The following is a 19,680-nucleotide window of genomic DNA, read 5'->3' on the forward strand; positions in this document are numbered from 1 at the left end:
AACCATACGCAACTTTGTTGGGAACTTGATCTTCACCATTACATTACCATTCGGATGTAGGTGTCGCATGATATATTATCAGAGAACCATTTAGAATTGGCTGCATGTTATTGCCATTTATGTGTGTCTCACTGGACGACAGAAGTCTATTAAGGGCTTGCATAATTCCTATAATTATAGATTGCATATGTAAGTTGTGCTGACCTCAAGTTTCATTTTAACCCTTTGCTCCCTATCGTTGCGTCTAATTGAATCGCGCCTGCAGCTAGGCAACCCAGTTGTACAGATTTGCGAAGCGGAGTGCTGTCGCAGTTTCCCCGATTATGCTTGTCAATGAATTGCATGCATTTCTTGACTTTTCCTCATCACAAATGTGAGTTACATAATTTGGGGAGATGATCTATCCACTGATGTGCGTCCGTTTTCTGTGTGGCTTGTAGTTCTACTAGTCCTACCACACCCATATCCTAGGAAAACGAGACGACTGAAAATATTTTATTCGTATTGTTATTTCTAAGAAATTGTCACGCAGGAAAGAAATTGATGGTTAAAGTGTCTGTGTTAGGGTTAGAATCAGTGCCGATTTGATACGTACCAACACAAATACATTGTACGACTTCTTTAATTTATTCACTATTTTTATCAATATCGACAACTTTTGTTTTCGATCAGTATTGTTTGAGATCCCAACGGTAATGTTTGCATATGAATTAAAGGTAATAATCATATTTGTTCATAAATAATTGGAACAGTGTCAGCGAGATACAACTGTAGCTTAAAGTAAAAGCGTAGAAGGAGAAACAGCTTTTCTCGACAGGTATAAAAATATCGTAGTATACCTTGGCCCACAAAGGTGACCCCAATAACGGCAGCCACGTTCGAATTGCACCTCTCTGCGCGTACAGCGGCCAGTTTGTTTGGCTACATTCTTGGCAGACGTTCAGCATTGCAGAGCAGATCAAATCAGAGCAGTGCTGTGAATACAGCGTCCCTCTGTGAAAGTCATCACGGTTGCTAGAGAAACGGTTCGTCTGGCAGCTTTGCGTAGAAGTAACGGTGTGAAGTGTCCACTTTCGTGGTCGCTGCGCGAGGTATTATGTCACCACAACAGATTTGTCGCAGCGTCATAGTGGAATACTGGTTTACTAAATTTGCTCAACAGCGTACCACTGAATTTCCTTGCAATATTATGTCATTTTAAGACACACAGTTCAGGAGGTATGACGTCGTAAACGTTGAGATGTGTGTAAAAATTAGAAATAGGTTTTGCTTAAAGCGGAGTGCAAATTACTCAGACTATATTCATGTAGTGTTTCCTAATGAGAGCACTTAGCGACTTACAACAAACTTCAAACATAATTTCTATCCTTTTCCAGACTACTTCTATCTTACATACTTAACGTCATATATTTAACACACTAACTCATTTCTAAAGCGATCAGACGTTTGAATCTTTTTTTTATGAGAGTTGGGTTCTTTAAAGACTTGGTGGTGGTGGTGGGGGGGGGGTATAATGGTTGAATTTAATCCGAAAGGAAAGAGCTTTATGTATTGTACAATTTGACAAACAAGAGGGAATCTGTTAATGGTCGACGTCGTGAGGCTCTTGGTAGTAGAGGAATAGGTGCATGTACGTTGACATCCGTACAGAATGTCGAAAGAGGAAAAAAAAAGTTCATAGCTTACTACATTTTCGCTGTTCATGCTTCAGCATAAAGTATGGCGTGACGGCGTAACGGGTCCAGTTGGTCGTAGGCCGCAGCAGTTAGGCGAATATGAAAAGACTCGCACAAGTTTGTGTGAAGAGATCCATTAAACTGGTCCCCAGATTGATGTCCACTTCACATGTATTATCATGAATACGATAGCGTTAATACAGAACGCAGAAGACGAAGTACGGCCGTCCACAGAAATGTGACCAGAGTGGGAAGGACTCAAAACTTTTTTCGGGAAGCCATAATATTATCCCACTTCGACTTGCCATGTGTTCGCTGCATCACGAGAAATCACTTATTAAAGTGTAAGAGACTTCCATAAGAATAAAATCTCGGTATTCCAGAAGGGGGGGGGGGGGAAGCAAGTTCTCCCCTCCATCCTCCCCACACGTTGCGGACCCTATTCACAGGAGCATAAATGTTCAGTGTACTGTTAAGGATTAAATTCACGTAATCTCCGAAATACAATGTAAAACAATAAACAGATCAAATAATTTACAGGACTACGCTTGGCATCCGCGAAGTGCACAAGAAATTCCGTTGCAGTGTAGGGATCTTATTTTTAGCCGATAACCATCTTAGTTCATTGCACGTTTTAACAATTTTTGTTTAAAATATGTGATGCTCATTAATTAGAAATCAGAAATATTCGTAAAAACGAACTCTGCTAGCATGTTTCTATGTTAGATGACCTCAAGGTAAAGGGGGAAAAAAATACTGTATTAAATAGACTTCTGCTCGATAATATTCTAGGTGATGACTTTAATACAGATGAAAGTGATGGTACAAATCAGGATGTCTCCCTTGACTCTTCGCTTCGCTTTCCCAATGTTTTAACAGTGTTCACTGCTGAGCTGTACACTGCGCTAAGGGAACTGGGAAGAACAGGCGTTATAAGACATAAAAACGTGCTACTATCAGTATATGTGATATGCTTGCAGGTTACTGGTACAGGCCTAGTGCAGTCTTGTGGCGGTTGCTGCAGCTGCTGCGTGCTGCCCCCACTTCTTCCCCTCACATCTTCCCCCACCGTCAAGTACACCCTCCCCTCCCAAGTCCCCACTACCACCCTTGCGGATATTGAACTGTAGCCAGGAGCGGAGAGCTTCGGCAAGAGGCTCTGATACTTCGCAAGATGTAAAAATCTGCAAACGCTGCAGAAGTACATAGCACTGGCAGAAGACTGTTCACTGGCCGGACTAGCAACCCATTAGACGACAAGTTGACAAAAAAGGAAGATGGCAGGGAGTAGGAGATGCGTCAGAATGAATTTCGCAACCTCTTCGTAATTAATTTAGAGGGGTCATTTCCGTGGAGCTAATTATAAGCGAGATTGTTGTTGATTTAAATAAGTCACAGTCTGGTTTGAGCCATTAGTTTTACAAATAGCATTACTCTGAAAACTTGAATTATTGTTTACATTGAACACATAACCAAGAAGGATGAATGATCGGCTCACTATCATCGTCCAGTAACTGTGTACATTATTATAGATACTTTCGTACTAATTTCCCCTGTTGGTTGTCGGTGCATAAGTCGCTTACAATCGTTCAGAAATCTTACATATGTCCCAAATGGCGTTACTTGTTTAGATACATCATATTTGTCTCGAATAATCTTCATTAATGTGAATTAAGTACCCTGGAAAATTTGATTGTGTGGCCAGCACCTGCTAATGAAAGCAGTCAGGTCAGTGGTCAAAATATTGTCTACAAAGATACAATCATAATCACGGCTGTACATTCAGAAACATGCCTGAGAATAGCTCCGAAAACATATCCCATAAGGCCTATGAGGTGAGATGATGTGAAATAAAATTGGCAGCGAACACACAACGATAGGTACCACATGCCTAGTGTCGAAAATGGAACGCCTTATATACTCCAGAAATTGTATTACACACACCTGCTTCTCGCTCGGTAACTTCCTAGATATACTAATTAGGACAGGTCTGGTGTTCGCAGGTCCGCTTGAGAACTCTAGTGTGCTTGTAATGTTCTTCAAACGATCCTGACGAGTTCGGTGTTCGACGAAGTGGCGTATTGTTTTCCACCTACACAGTGCTATGGGCGAACAGACTGAAGCATATAATCTGACAGTATGTGCATGTATAAATTCCCAGTCAGGCACAGTGATAAACATATTACGTGCCCCCATTCCATCCCTTTTATTAATGCCTAACGCGAGAATATTTCCACTGCCACTCTGAACGGTGCCCTCCTGGTGAACAGGATGCATTACCTCATGTAGGTTTCGGCGTGCTCATACTGTTCCATGAGGATACAAATCTTCTTTTCGGGAGGATGTCGGTTGAAATCGCCGTTTGGCCATCCAGATTTAAGTTTTCCGCAGCTTCTCTAACTCGTTTGAGGTAAACGCCGGTTGCTAACTCGGATTGTGGAAAGATATCAGCAGCGTCCTTTTCACGGCCTGTGCTACGTCTTTAGAGCCACGTCGTCTGCGAGACGTTACACCTTTAATAATACTTTCTTTTTTAGGTTCCAACGGCGCATAACAAAGTGTATGGAGTTGCATCAGTTCATAGGGCATTTCTTCATGCTTTGACGGGTAGTTAACTGCCTTTATAGGTCCACGTGGTGTGAGAACAAAAAAAAATCGCAACACCAAGGAGGAGTTGGGTGAGATAAACGAAAGTTGGCAGACGTGTTTGTATATCTGAAAAAGTCTATTCGATTTCGTACCTGTCTCACAAGAATGGCGTTAGTAGCGCCACTATGAGGATTCAAATCAGGTTTGCTTTAAATACTCTGTGTTGTTCGTAAGCGTGAGTTATGAGAGCGGTTGTGGTAGGTTGACGTTAGTTACGAATGCCTTAAAGCAACGAAGACGCCACTATCAACACCTAACTGAGTTTGAACGAGGTCTGTAGTAGGGCTACGAGAACCTGAATGTCCCTTCTGCGATTTTGTAGAAAGACTAGGCGGGAATGTAGCCTCTTCACATGATTTCTGGCAGCTGTGGTCACGAGAATGTAAGGACGCAAGAAGACCGGGCTCCGAACGGCCACATGGCACAATTGAGAGAGAGAGAGAGAGAGAGAGAGAGAGAGAGAGAGAAGACAATCGTGTTCGGCGTATGGCTCTGGCGTATCGCCCTGCATGTACAGCAGCAATCTGAGCAGTAGTTGGCACCACAGTGACACAACGAACTGTTAAAAATCGGTTACTTCGAGGACAGCTGCGAGAGAGATGCCCTGTACTGTGCATTCCACTGGCCCGAAATCACCCCCATTTGCGACTTTAGTACTGTCAAACGAGAGCTAATTTGAGGGAAGGGTGGAGGTCAGTTGTTTTTTCTGACGAAACCTGGTTCTGCTTCGGTGCCAGTGATGGCCGTGTATTGCTTAGGAGGAAGCCGGTTGAGGGCCTGTAACCAACCTGTTTGCGTACTAGACACACGGGTTATCGTCTGGGGTGCGATTTCGTTCGGCAGTAGGAGCACTCTTGTAGTTATCCCACGCACCCTGACTGAAAATTTGCACGTCTGTCTGGTGATTCGGTCTGTGCGATCACAAGATCTGTCTCTGATCTAGCACACATTGGATATTATTAGACGACAACGCCAGCCTCGTCGACAAACGGCATTAACCATTCCTGTATTTACAAAGAGCCGCAGGCATGGAACTCCATCTGACAAACTGACATCCGGCACCAGTGCAACGCAATGCATGCACTTCGCATGCTTGCATTCAACATTCTGAGTGTTAAATCGGTTATTAATGTACCACCATTTCGCTTTTGCAATGGCTGATCTCGCGCGTGCATTAACTTGTGATCTTGCAATGTTAAGCACTTAAATATGTTACTTAGGCAAATGTATTCCCGAAATTTTATTACTCTACATTATTTATTGGTGTTGCGATTCTTTTCCGTCAGTGTAGTTGTTAGGCGATTGCTTCCCTACCAAATACCAGGTTGTAGGTCTGGATGGTGGAGTAGATGACCATGTCCAGCGGAAAAAAATCACAACACCAAAAAATATTTAATGTAGAGTAATAAAATTTCGGGAGTACATTTGCCTAAGTAACTTATTTAAGTGCTTAACATTGCAAAATCACAAGTTAATGCTCGCGCGAGATCGGTCACTACGTATATTAACGACCGAAGGGGAACGACCAAAAATCTGTGCTATTTGCAGTGACATTAGAAATGTGCGAACGCCATACTGAAACTGCGAGCGGTTATTATAAAGAGCTAGACACGTGCAATAAAGGTCAGTTGTCATACCCCCTGCATTGTCTAAATTACTACTGTAATTAGTAGTGTTTTAAGTAAAATAATTTACTAATAAAATGCGTCAAGTTTAGTCCATACTTTCGCAACAGTCAAGGAAAGATTATTTCACTTTACTGCCAGCTGTGGATGAATAAAAAAGAAAAACTGTTAAATACTAACTAGTCTTAGAGGATTTGTATCTGTGACTTCTATGGGTAGATTGTGACAATGTCTTTCAGTGGTCATAGGCTACTTTTCGGGTTGTGTTTACGTTACACATACTAGTGAACTACTTGTCGTGTCGTGTTTATGTTACGCACTCTTCCTATAAATAAATTTGCACCTAACTATTTCGAGAGCGACATTGAGGAGACGGGAGGTGCTTCGAATTGTTGCCGTGTTATACATACCCTACTGAAGCGTATGACCAATGGGCCACATAAATAGCTGCCCCAAAAGCGAACACCACAAGATAAGCTAAACGCGTTTTCTTCTGCACCGAAACACAGAACCTCTCCAAATTGGATGTGGTGGTTTCAGAAATCGGGTAAATTTTCACCTGAATGGGGCCAGCCTCCATGATGATAGGGTCTGGCCCCTGAGAGGCTCACGAAAAGTAAACTTGTTTTGTGCAAAGAGCAGACGGAAAGTGCGTTTGGCCCTTCCCGTCCTTACAAAGGCTCATTTCAGCTTCCTCTGCCACATGGCTGTGTTTGCAGGAAGACTTACGCTGCTCTTGTCCATTTCCACTGTAAAGCTTGTCAGTGACTGAAATCTATTTCACCAGAATGCTGGGTCGGCCATGCCTGCTCTGCTGGCTGGACAGTTTGAAGAAATCTCTTTTACAATTGATTACCTGATCAACTGGACTAAAAGACTGCTGCCTCGACATCGCCGTTTCATCAGACTGCTAATATGTAACACTTTCCATAATTGGTCGAAGGGTAGTTTTCCGTGGGTCGAACCCGTGGATTGCACGCGATTATCATCATTTAACTTAGGGAAGTCGTCACTGCATAACTCTGTAGCTCGTATTTTTCTTCAGCAAAGAATGGAGCAATTTTCCTTTTGTACCCTCCTTTTTGGATAACCATGTACACAGTGGGTAAATTTAATATGAGGTATTAGCACTTCGCAGTCAACATTAAATTTACTTTCTTGTATATAATATTTCTGTCAAATTACACGTCGCGTAATTTGTTAGGTTCCGTGGAACCATGCGAGCCGAAACTACATATTCATGGAGTGAGCCAGTACATAGTTTATAGAACAGGAAATTTATAAACAAAGACATAAAGAAATAATAAAATACAAAAAACGATCTGTGAATAAATAACACATTACAGAGAGAAGTTCTCAACTACTGCAAGGAACTCTTGCACACACTAGGATTAGTATGCCACAGAGAGATCTTTCAACTTGGATTTCAGTAGTGTTGGTTTACTACAGTTTTTTTCAGTTCTACTGGAAGCCCACTGAAAATGAAACCTAATCATAGAATACAGGCTTTACGGCCGGTATTTGTGATATTGCTTATATATGTTTTATGGATATTACGCCGAAGACAAAGGAAGAGAATTGTGCATTGAACTACGGCGTAACGCTCATAATACAAATATCAAGAGTGAAACGTAAGTTCGTGAATTGACATCGCAGATCAGTCAGAGCGCTAAGAATATTCTTGGCGACCGAAAAAAGTTTTTCAAACCGTAACACTAGCCAATAAAACGAACAAAACCAACTTACTCGGTGGCAATCGGGTAACGGAATCTTTAATTTCTACTGTGTAAACTAAAAAAAAAGCAGTAAACACACTAGAGCGTTTAATGGAATTATACGTAATCACCTTCAAAATTCTCTTCGTCGCTGACTTGATGAGGTGAAGTAGTCACCTGGTGAAATTGCCGACCAGTCTGAACGAATCACCTGTTGTTGCAATTTAGTCACAGCCACAAACTTCCAACTGCGGTGCATGCGCCTTGCAAAGTTCTCATGTTGGGTTTAAATCCGGACTAGTGGATGGACAGTCCGACTATGAGATTCGTTTCTGTCGAAGATCGATAAGCGGTGATTAGCAGCTTTATTTGGTGATAACTTAGGTTGCTAACAAATTATTCGTACATCCAAACAGGCTCATATTACAGTTATAGTAATTGAAGAATTAGAGACAATCCTTCTGTACATCGGTGTGTGGTCTGATTAATTAGCGTACTGTCTTCTGACACTTCAGTCCTATAGTCAGAATAAACTGTTCATTCGAATTCCGCCCAGCGAACGGATGCCAGAATTACTGAAACCGATCTAGTTTTCCCTGTTTAAACTTCATTTCGACGCCGAAAATCACCTAACCATATTCATAAATCCCATACATGCTCTCCATGGAAGGCTATACTGCCCTATATATGGGCACGTTTTACATGTGCTTTACAATGGCATTTCGTAACTGCAGTTCTATGTGATGCCAAAGTATGTCTTACATATTTGCTGGTTATCGGAAGCCTTAAATCGGCCACTCGTTGCAACGAACATAAGTTTTGTTATTTAGTTTTTTGCCGAATTAATAATTTGTAGACGTCTAACAGAAAAAGTTTGCCTGTGCTATTCGTTACATCATAAACCAGCAACCAATTTCAGGGAATCCATACTTACTATAAAAGTGTGTGTGTGTGTGTGTGTGTGTGTGTGTGTGTGTGTGTGTGTTTTCCAGGTCGTCTTCTAAACTACTAATTATTTCAACCAAATTTCGTACACACCCCTTATTGTCAGGCAACAATCGCTGTGGGGTAAAAACCACCTACCTATCGTAGTTCAGAAGATATGACACCATAAACAATGAGATGCATGAAAAACTACCGCATCGTTCATGGCATTTAAATTTATTTAGCTGACAGTATCCACATAGAGTATGCCGCTGAATGAACTTACACAAATATATCAATGTTCGTCGCGTAGTTAAAGAGATACGAAGACATGAACATTAGACACGGAAGAAAAGCTGTGCCATGCACCATTTTTTAAATATTCATTCATTATCATATGATACACCTGCAGTCGAATCAAGAATACCGTGATATCTAGCAGTGCTTTTGACGGCTTAGAAGTGCGAAGCGCAAACGGTTGTAGGCGAAAACGATGACAGTCTATATAGCTGTGAAGAGGCGTAGTCGTGGAGACGGTTACATAATCGTGTTGTATACACGGGAAGCAGGTGCTCGCAGCGTGCAGAAACTGTCCGGGATCATATATCTTAATTTCGGGATCATATATCTTAATTTAGATACAGTACTTACCTATTTGTACATTATGCACATTTGTTTGTGTGACTGTTTCACAATTTCAAAATATGTTTTGTTTTTGTTTCTTGTAGAAAATTGGCAAAATGAATACCCGAGCAATGTCAGGTTTGTCATTAGCTTCGCGGCGTTTATTTTTTGCATGGATCCAACTGTTGGCACGCCGTAAAATAAGCTCTCTCTTGACTAGTCAGTTCCTGATACACACTGTTCTCAGATATGTCTCTCCAAAGAAACTATAGTGATTTGTTTACATTCAGCATGATCTAAATTGCACAGCAGTTCCATATCTGCTTGTAATTTTTGGACAGGGGCAAAGCAGTGGGGACGACGGAAACGAGCTAAAAAGGTTTAGACAGGTTTCGGCCCTGACTGGAACTCGGCTGTCGGGTTGCTGGAGACGTCAACATTGGGAGCTGAGAAAGTGGACTGGTAATGTTTTCGCGCGGCTGGCGAGCTGCCCTACTACGCTTGGTCCTGGAACGGCTGCGGTTCCAAATCCGTCCGCTCAGTTTGGCAGCAGACGTGTTTATCGTATCGTAGCACGCGGCGTCGTCGCCGCCGTGAACGGGCGAGGTTGTCGCAGCCAGCCCAGTGCATCCCGTCGGATGAAGCTGAGATATTGATACAGGGTGTTTCGTTTAACCGCTGTCGTAATGGAGCACGTAACTAACAAAGCGGATATACGAGGTGCGATTGGAAAGTTTTAAGAATGGGCTTGTAATTGTACAATGGTGGTACTTACATGCTACTGTGATGTATCTCCTTCAAAATAGTCCTCTTCTGATTGAACAGAGACTCCAACGGTGTTTCCACTTTTGGAAACAATCCTGGAATTTTTTTCCTGAAGTGTGTTACGGACGCTCTCCGGATTTGGCTGGCTGTCTTCAATCGAGTCAAATCGCTTCCCTTTCAGTGAAAATTTCAGTTTAGGAAACAGGTAGAAGTCCGTAGGGGCCAAATCAGAGGAATATGGCGGTTGTGGAAGCACAAGATTTTGAATTCGGTCAAAAATTCAACGATGGAGAAGGCACGATGAGCTGGAGCATTGTCATGGTGTAGCACCCAACTCCTGTCTTTCCACAATGCAGGCCTATTCTTCCGCACTTTTTCGTGCAAACGCTCAAGGACACATTAGTAGTATTCCTGGTTAACTGTCTGTTCTCCAGGGGTAAATTCATGATGCACAATACTGGTAGAATCGAAAAAAAAAAATCACCAACAATGTCTTCACCTTCGACCGACTTTGCTGCGTTTTTTTTTTTTTTTTTTTTTTTTTTTTTTTTTTTTTTTTTTTTTTTTTTTTTTTTTTTTTTTCCTCTCTCGGTCGTCGTGAACCCGGAGTCTTTGTCAACCCATGTCATGAACGGTTTTCTGTGGAAATACTAGACTGTGATCTGGAGAAAGCCGATGACACCTGTTGGAGGACTGGTACCTTCATTACTATATACATGTGGGTCTTCTGAGACTGCCTGCGAAGTTTCCTTCAGGAATTTTCAAGACAATTTTCAAGGTACGTGTGGATTCGGCCTTGTCTGACACATTCAATTCAGGAGAACGGGGTGCCTCAAGGCGACGTTCTCTTTGCTATAGCCATTAGCCCCAATATGGACTGTATCCCACCAAGCTTCTTCGGCTCCCTTTTTGTCGACGACGTTGCGATGTATTGCAGTTCTCTACTGACTTACCTCCTTGAGCGGCGTCTTCAGCGTTGTCTAGACCGTCTTTACTAGTGGGGCATCGACAATGGGTTTTGCTTTTCCAATGACAGAACAGTTTACACGAAATTCTGGCGGCCCAAAGGCTGTCTTCCACCGCCTTTACATCTTGAGCGTATTGCTCTTCCATTCGCTGAAATTACGAAATTTCTGGGTCTCATGATTGATAGGAAACTTCCTTGATCCTCCCACCACACACTGTACACGGTCCCTCAAAGTCCTGTGTGTCCTTAGTGGTACATCTAGGGGAGAGGATGGGATCACCCTCCTCTGTTCATACCTATCCCTTGTCCATTAGAAACTAGATATATAGAGGTGCTCCGTTTATTCATCTGCACATCCATCCATCTGACGCCACCTGAACACAATCCACCATTGTAGAATACATTTGCCTACTGGCGTCTTCTACACTAGGCCGGTTGAGAGCCCCTATGCGGAAGCTTCCGAACTAAGACCATCGTACTGGAGTGATGTCCTCCACAGTGGATACACATGGAGTTTTGTCTTTCATGCCCGGCTACCCATTCTATGCCCCCTTCCTCGATCACTCCCTCGACTGACACAGTAGGGCACGCCCTTCTTCCCTGACGAAACAGTTTGTGTGAATTTCTGGCGGCGCAATTGGTTTCGTCCACCATCTTTACATCTTGGGCCTGTTGCCCTGCCGTTCGTTGAAACTGCGAAATTCCTGGGGCTCATGCTCGATAGTAAGCTTTCTTGGCCCTCCCATGTGACTTACTGGCAGCCCGTTGTATGTGGACCCTCAGTATCCAACGTGTCCTCAGTGGTACTTCCTGGGGAGCAGATCGAACCACCCTCCTCCATTTGTACTGGTCCCTTGTCCGTTCGAAACTCCACTACTGGTGTTTCTTTTATGCATCTGCACATCCGTCCCTCTTACGCCGTCTCAGTACTATGCGTCATCGTGGCATCCGTTTGGTCATTGGCGTCTTTCACACCAGCACTGTTGAGACTCGGTATGCAGAACCTGCTGAACTTCAATTGTCATACTGCCGTGCCTTTCTCGTCAGCAGATATGCATGCCGTTTGTCTGCCATGCGTGGCCACCCATCCTCTGCCGCCTCCTTCGATGACTCCTTTGTTTGCTAGTATGGGGCACGTCCCTCTTCTGTTACCTTCTGGAGTTCGCTTTCGACTCTTGCTCCGGCAGCTTAACTTCACGCTACCTGCAACTTTCCCGCTGGGTGTGAACCCTTCACCACCTTGGCTTCGTCCGGCGGCCCATGTTCACCTGTTCCTTCCTTCGCTTCCTAAGGACACTACTCCACCCCCGCTCTGTCGCCTTCAGTTTCACTTTGTGATGGTACCTTTTTGTACACCGATGGCTCTCGGACTGACCGTGGTGTCGGGTGTGCCTTCGCCATTGGCACCGATGATTTTTGGTATCAGCTTCCGGAACACTGCTCAATATTTACAGCAGGGCTCTTCGCCCTGCTTCAGGCCACGCAGTACATCCGACGGCTCATGCAATTCAATTGCGTAATCTGCTCCGTCTCTCTGTGCCCTGCAAAGCCTCTGTGTGCTGCAAACCGTCCATCCCCTAGTGCAACGGACGCGGGAAAACTGATGGAGCCACTGTGATGATTATGTGATCCCTGCACACGTCGTTCTGACAGGAAACGAGGCCGCTGACGCTGCTGCCAAGGCTGCTGTCATAGTGTCTCAGTCCGCTAGTTCTTACATTCCCTCCGATCTCTGTGTTGTCGTCTGTCAGGTAGTGTCACTTTGGCATCACCCGTGGTCCTCCCTTCATGGGAACAGGCTCAGGGTTATTAACCTCTCCCAGCGACTTGGACGACCTCCTCTCGGCCCTCTCATCGCTAGGTTGCGTGTTGGGCACTGTCATTTTAGCCATCGCCATTTGTTACTTGTGATTCCCAACCACTTTGTGCGCATTGTCATCAGCCTTTGACAGTTCGCCTTTCCTGACCGAATGCCCTTTTTTTAATCACTTACTTTCCAGTGTACGTTTGCGGGGGCTGTCGATCGTTTTATGAGTCGTATCATTGTGGCGACGGACATTTAGTCTTTTGTTCGGGGCCTCTGCTGTCTCTGCGGCGTGTTTTGTGGACCTTGGAAAGCCCTCGTTTTTAGCTCTTTCCTTCCGTCGATTGGGCGTAACGTATAATTGCTTTTAACCACTTCTTATTGGTTTTCTAGCGTTATTACGTGGTCGATTATGCCCACAGTTTTTGCGCCCCAAAGCATAAACAAATCAGTGCTGAGCATCCCATCAGAGGTAAATTTATGATCTTATGTTCATGGGGAAATGCACGAACGAAAGAAGGTTGAGTACCTTAGAGAATGGTTCAAATGGCTCTGAGCACTATGGGACTTAACTTCTGTGGTCATCAGTCCCCTAGAACTTAGAACTAATTAAACCTAACTAACCTAAGGACATCACACACATCCATGCCCGAGGCAGGATTCGAACCTGCGACCGAACACAATAAAAAAAAATTAAAAAAACAAAAAAAGTTCACATGGGCGTACAAAATATATAGGATGAGTCACAAGGTTTACCCCCGGTTTCTGGAGGGTATTCCTTACGTTATTTGGAACTAAAAATATAAATAAAGTAATGGGATCAGATCCATAATTAAGGAGCTACATTAATTGGAAAAACTCGGGAAAATGGCAGGAAAAACTTTTATTGTAGGATTTCACTATCAAAAATGCACATAATAATTAATTCAAACAATTTTGTAGCAGCCTCTTACATTCAGAATGGATTTAAAGCAAGTGTTCAAAATTTGCTCCCTGCGTTTGAAGGCAAAAGATTTGCATGGGAGTGAACCGCGCGAGTGGCATTTCGTAATTTCACATGCCCATTCCTTATTGACGTTGCGGCATCGAAAATGCGTTATATCAATTCTTCTCTTGTTTCCACCTTAACTTCGTACACGATGTCTTCCATCCACCCCCAGATGCAGTAATCTAGGGGTGTTAAATCTGGGGATCTGGCAGGCCAGTTGATAGGGCCCCCGCGACCTATCCATCGATGTGGGAATTGCTGATAAAGATAAGCTGTTACCACATGGCGGAAGTGTGCAGGTGCCCCGTCATGTTGGACGTACATGTAGCGCCGTGTTTCCAGAGGATCATCATCAAGAAGCTGCGGTAACTCGTAAAAAGTTACCGTACATCTGACCATTTAAGTTTCCCCGGGAGAATAAACGGCCCCAGGAACTGGTCACACCCAACACCACACCACACCACACCACGCCAGACATTGTCACTGAATGTGCGTTGAAGTTGAGATACTACCGTGAATGGGGATTTTCGTCCGCCCAGACATGCATGTTATTGATGCCATCTCTTGTAAAGGTTGCCTCGTCACTGAACATTATGAAGTGATAGAGCTGCCGATTGCCATTTAACCAGTTACAGAAGTGCAAACGGTTGGCACAGTCATGTGGCCCTAAATGGTGAACTTTCTGCAATGGAAAGGATGCAGTCCATTCACATGAAGAATCCTACATAACTTAGACTGTGAAACGTTCCATCGGGTTAGCTAGGTGTCTTGTACTTGAACGAGGACTGCGCTCTACTGAATTAAGAATGTTTTCTCTCTTCTTGAACGTCACGATGTCTTTAGGAGTGAATACGAATACTGGGAAGACTACCAGTTTCTAGCAATGTCCGATATGTTCCACTAAATGTTTTTGCACTCTAAATTCTACGATTAGGATACCGGCGGTGATATTCGGCGACAGCAGTATTCGCATTACCATCACAGAAGCCCAAAATGTACACATCTCCTGCGGTGAAAACTTGTACGGCATCGCAAAGTGTACTGTACATAGGAGACAACTGTAAACAGTGACTGCAGTATCAACAACGTGGTTGTTATGCAAACTTACCATTTGGTGCACTCGTCTAGCTAGGACTGATCGTGTGTCCTGTGAACATAAGTCTAGCGCTCCATACACCGTGGCCTGTTTCGGAACTCTGTTGTAGCTCCTTAATTATGGATCTGATCGCATTACTGTGTTTACATTTTTTTGTTCCAAGTAATCCAAGGAATAACCTCCAGCAACCGGGGAAAACCTCCTGACTCACCCTGGTATAAGGGTAAACGGTGGTAGCAAATATCTCGAGAAGTTCTGGACAGATTTACTTCAAATTTTTACAGATTGTTAGCAAAAATCGTGAAAAGTGCTTTAACAAAATTTACTTTGAATTTCTACACCATGTTCTAATAAATATTCTTACTGACATAGGCTGTGAATTTTTTTAAACAAAAGTTTTCTGGGTTTCGGTTAAAACTAATTGCGCGAAGGGAAAATGCTGTGCTATGAAAATGGGCAGTTTCGTTTACATTTCCACTGTCAGTTTTAGGTATGATAGTAGGGAATTTAAACCATTAGGCAAATGGTTTCAATCACATATGTTCTTAATAGAGGATGTTAATAAATTAGTTATACATTTATTGTGAAAAGGATACATAACTTACAGAAATCTTTGATATAGCACTGAATGCACTATATAGTAAAGTTCTATCCCAACCTAACACTATTATTTCGCGACATACTCGCTAAGTGACATTCGTGAATGAGTTATTCCAGATCATCATGGATGAATGAGTTATTCCAAATCATCATGGAGTCCTTTAACGGTGCAGGGTGTACACATTGTTGTTAGTGTTTCCTGAATTGTGTTCAGTGACGAAGCCGTTTAGTGAATCGACATAATGTTCGGTTATTGGGTGAGCAGAAACCACGTCCCGTGATCGAATATGTACAGAACGCGCGTAAGGTAACTATTTTTTGCGCTGTAAGCTGATCCTTTCTTCTTTGCCGAGTCATCTGTAACTGGCATATTGAACCTTTACATGCTTGAATATTATGCAGTGCCTCAGTTACAACAGGATATGGGAGCAGAATTTATTAGAATGGCGCGCCACCGCATTATCATCGTGAAGTTGTCTAGTATCTCCACAGGAATGTACCGATTTGGATTGTACACGGAGAACAATATCAAAGCCACCACGATCACCTAATTTAACCGCAGTGGCCTTCTGCGTATGGGGTACCGTTAAAGGAGTGTGTGTTCGTTCCTCCGCTTCTCGGAAACGTCGACGAGTTGCGACAACGGATAACACAAGCAGTTGCCACCACTTATCAAGACATGCTTCATAGGATTCGGCAGGAAACTGATTACAGATGGCGCATTTGTTGTGTTAAACATAGCCACATTGAACACGTGTAAATAAAACTTGAAGATATATTGCACTCAGTGCTGTATCAAACATTTCTGTAATTTATTTACCCTTTACACAAAGGTTATTTTTGTGGTATCGGTAGCTACGATGCCACAACGTAGGTGTGCTCTTCCATGTTGGCACTACGACACAGAAGACAGCGCCCTCTAGCCGGCGCTGTGCAGCTCTACGAGCGCCGTTCCGGATTCAGCCCATTTGATTTCGAGTAGACGACCAAGCAACATTGTTTCTATTTCCTAGTGGGTGACCCACTACAGATTTTGCCTGTGTAACTTCTGTGAGCTTGAGACATACGGCTTAGCACCTACGCGCTCCTCAGTGCAAAGTTATGTATTCGTCTTCTTGCTAAAATAAAGGTGACTTAAATTCACACTGCAGTACCGAGAGTTCTACCTCACCTGCTCCTCCTAGCTTCCTACATTTGGCCTACCCTTCAGTTACACAGGAGCACACCCACACGCCGCCTACCAGGCGGGATACCTAAACTTTTGTACAACTAATTTTTAAACGGCCTCCATATAATATTAAACAAACATTGTATACACAACAATATACGCTTTTGTTTTCTTCCTCGCAGATGGATTTAACAGAAAATATGAAAGTAGTGTCCGTAGCTTATTTCTTTATGGTTATAATACTACTACAGAACCTGAATCATCCAAAATATTCCCATCCTACCCGTTCGCAGATTAAAACTATGCAAAATAGTGCTATTGAATCTACTGTCCTCACAGATCTAGCAGCTGGAGAGATCTCTCTCAACCCCGCACAAAAATCACACCAACCATTTTCCCATTCATTTTAAGCGAAGTCACCTCCCAATCATGTTTTCGTTTAGTGCAGAGAGATGAAAGAGAACAACTAGCGGGAAAGGAGGAGATAAACAGAGAGAGAAAGGGAGTAGTTCATGGGCATGGCAGAGAGAGGGGAGGAGAAGACTGTAAACGAAAATAGGAGTGATGGGATGGATAGGGGTGGGGCGAGGGGGGGGGGGGACAGAAGGTGATTAGGACGTATACTGCGAGGCACTGCCGGCATCGCTAGCGCAACATAAACGTTACTCTACATTATATACGCATCCATTAGTCACCTCCTCTCTACAAATACGTAGTGCGCAATTCTCACCGATCTGCAAGCAGAGTGATTGATTTGCACGGGGAAAGAACACCCTTTCAGACCAGCGGCTGAACCACCCGTGGGATATCGCAGCCATTAAGGCCGTGAACATTTACTTTTTTACTGTTCATTATGGTATCACAGTATTGTTCACTGTTAGCTCTTGTTCGTTTGACATAAAACGGGCTGTTTGCATTTTGGAGAATTTTAGCGGGGCTAACGATACATTTTTTTCCGCGGTGACCTGTGGACACGGCGTTAGTAGTTCTAGAGATTCAGTAGGCTACACATATGTGCCAGGAGGAATATTCATTCAGAGAGATGACAGGAACGATCATTAGAAGCAAAACACTTACAGTAAACATGGGCTCTAAAATACATGTCTTGAGAGCTATGAGCACTTCTGCATCTTAGATTCCGTGAAACATATCTCTTTTTCTGCAAGTTCTTTGCTTTCCATATTTTGAAAGATGGTATATGTGGACCAAAACAAGAGAGAAATGTCCAGTAAACATTGTCTTTAAAGTGCATATCTTAACATCGTGTTCATCTTCCCTTATGTTAAATACGCCTCTTCTAATGGAAGTGCTCATAGCTGTTCAGGTATGCAATTTAAAGCCCATGTTTCCTAGACTTGTTTCCTTCGAATGATCGCTCCTGTCGTATGCCTGAATATTGACCATTCCTCCTGGGTCACCCTGTACACGGTGGAGCAAATGTTGTCGTGATAAAATTCCGCGTCGTCGCCTTCAGGTATGCGATTTCGTCTAAGATTACTAGCCCCCACAATACATTACGTCGTACCATATAATAGAAACAGAATAATTTCGAACAGAACATACGTGATTCATGAATGTTTTGAAATGTTTTCGTAAGTAACTCTGAGGAATACGAGATTACTAGTCTTAACACTCGAAAGCCTTCGTTCTTGCAGGTTGTAATAGACTTCACACATGCTGGAGAAAAAGAAAAAAAATCACGATAATTTTATCATCAGCTATTACTTTTCACAGCGACATCTACGAACTTCAACTGTTAGACTGCTATCGCCGCGATGGTGATAATTTCACCACCTCAGTGCACTCCATTTACGAATCAGCTTCAATATTGGGATTACATGCCTGACCCTACAGTAGTCATGGAGGGAGACTGTAATGCAATTTTTTGTATTGAAACTTTATTTGGAAGTTAGTGTAATGTTCAGACATATATTGTACTTTCACATAAGAAAGATAGTTTTCCTGAATCATATTTGTTATTCTCGTGTGGCCATTAATTCTGTTCGTCAACACTGCTTAACTCTGGCTTAACGTTGAAGAGCAGAGATTATATTCACCATATTCTGCAAATAAACAATAGCTCTGACCTTGTCTATTCTGTTCTTGTTTGTTTCTAACACTCCGGCCTCGTATTCAAAAGCAATTGCTTTTTTAAAATTTGATTGTTCCCTTTACATGGGAGTCCGAGGACTCGAGTAACGTAATTAAGCATGAGGACAAGGAAAACGTGAAAACTATAAATTTGAAGTAATGTTGCAGTAAATTTAAGACATTTTGGCTTAGTAGATGCATTACGCATGATTGAACTAGGTTACAGTGAGAAACTTTGATCAATGGAAGGGCAACGGAGTATCGATTCAAGTAAGCTTCTGTTACTTTGATCTCGTAACACTATGATTCTTTAGCTGACAATATTGAGAAACTGGTAACGTATTCTTGCCAGCCGGTGTAGAATTTCTCTCTCTCTCTCTCTCTCTCTCTCTCTGTGTGTGTGTGTGTGTGTGTGTGTGTGTGTGTGTGTGTGTGTGTGTGTCACCACCACCACCCTTTTCCTAGTGTGCACCAACATACTCATCCGAGATTTTTGTATAACGTGATATAGCTTATATAAATTTAGCTTGCTGTTTTAGTTTTTAAAAAGGTAAGCTGTGTAAAATAAGACGCGAACGCGTATATCGGGTTACGCAACAAATTGGCCCAGAGGTTTTGCAACTTGTAACTTTCTGCTCATATGAAACCCCGCATTTTGACACCGCATTAAGGACTCTGGGAAGATGGGTACTGTTCAGGGACAGTGTGGGCCAGGAAGATATTGTTTTATAATTTTTAAATTAAAGTGTTTGCAGACAGTATCTGCCCTCCAATTTCCGGATTTTGTTCGTGTGCTGCTTTTGAGTTAGCGACTGTTGCATATCGTCTAATGTAAGTGTCAGAATTTAATGGACTTACAAAAATATCTTGTATTTTCTAGCAGTAGGTAGTATCTTATAGGGTTCATAATTATGCTATAGCCACGGTCCTCGCGAAGTTTATTTTGTAATATGTAGGCCTATGTAGTATAAGTAATGGCCATCCGCAG

At 42.9% G+C, this 19,680-nt stretch overlaps 1 protein-coding gene across 5 annotated transcripts in view; it reads left to right on the top strand.

The window, feature by feature from the left end:
• The window catches only part of LOC124615566 (centrosomin), a 406,915-nt gene that overhangs the window by 226,140 nt on the left and 161,095 nt on the right, over positions 1 to 19,680 (top strand). The window lies entirely within an intron of this gene.

Source organism: Schistocerca americana, chromosome 5 (genome assembly GCF_021461395.2).
Source record: "Schistocerca americana isolate TAMUIC-IGC-003095 chromosome 5, iqSchAmer2.1, whole genome shotgun sequence".
Classification (NCBI taxonomy): Eukaryota; Metazoa; Arthropoda; class Insecta; order Orthoptera; family Acrididae; genus Schistocerca; species Schistocerca americana.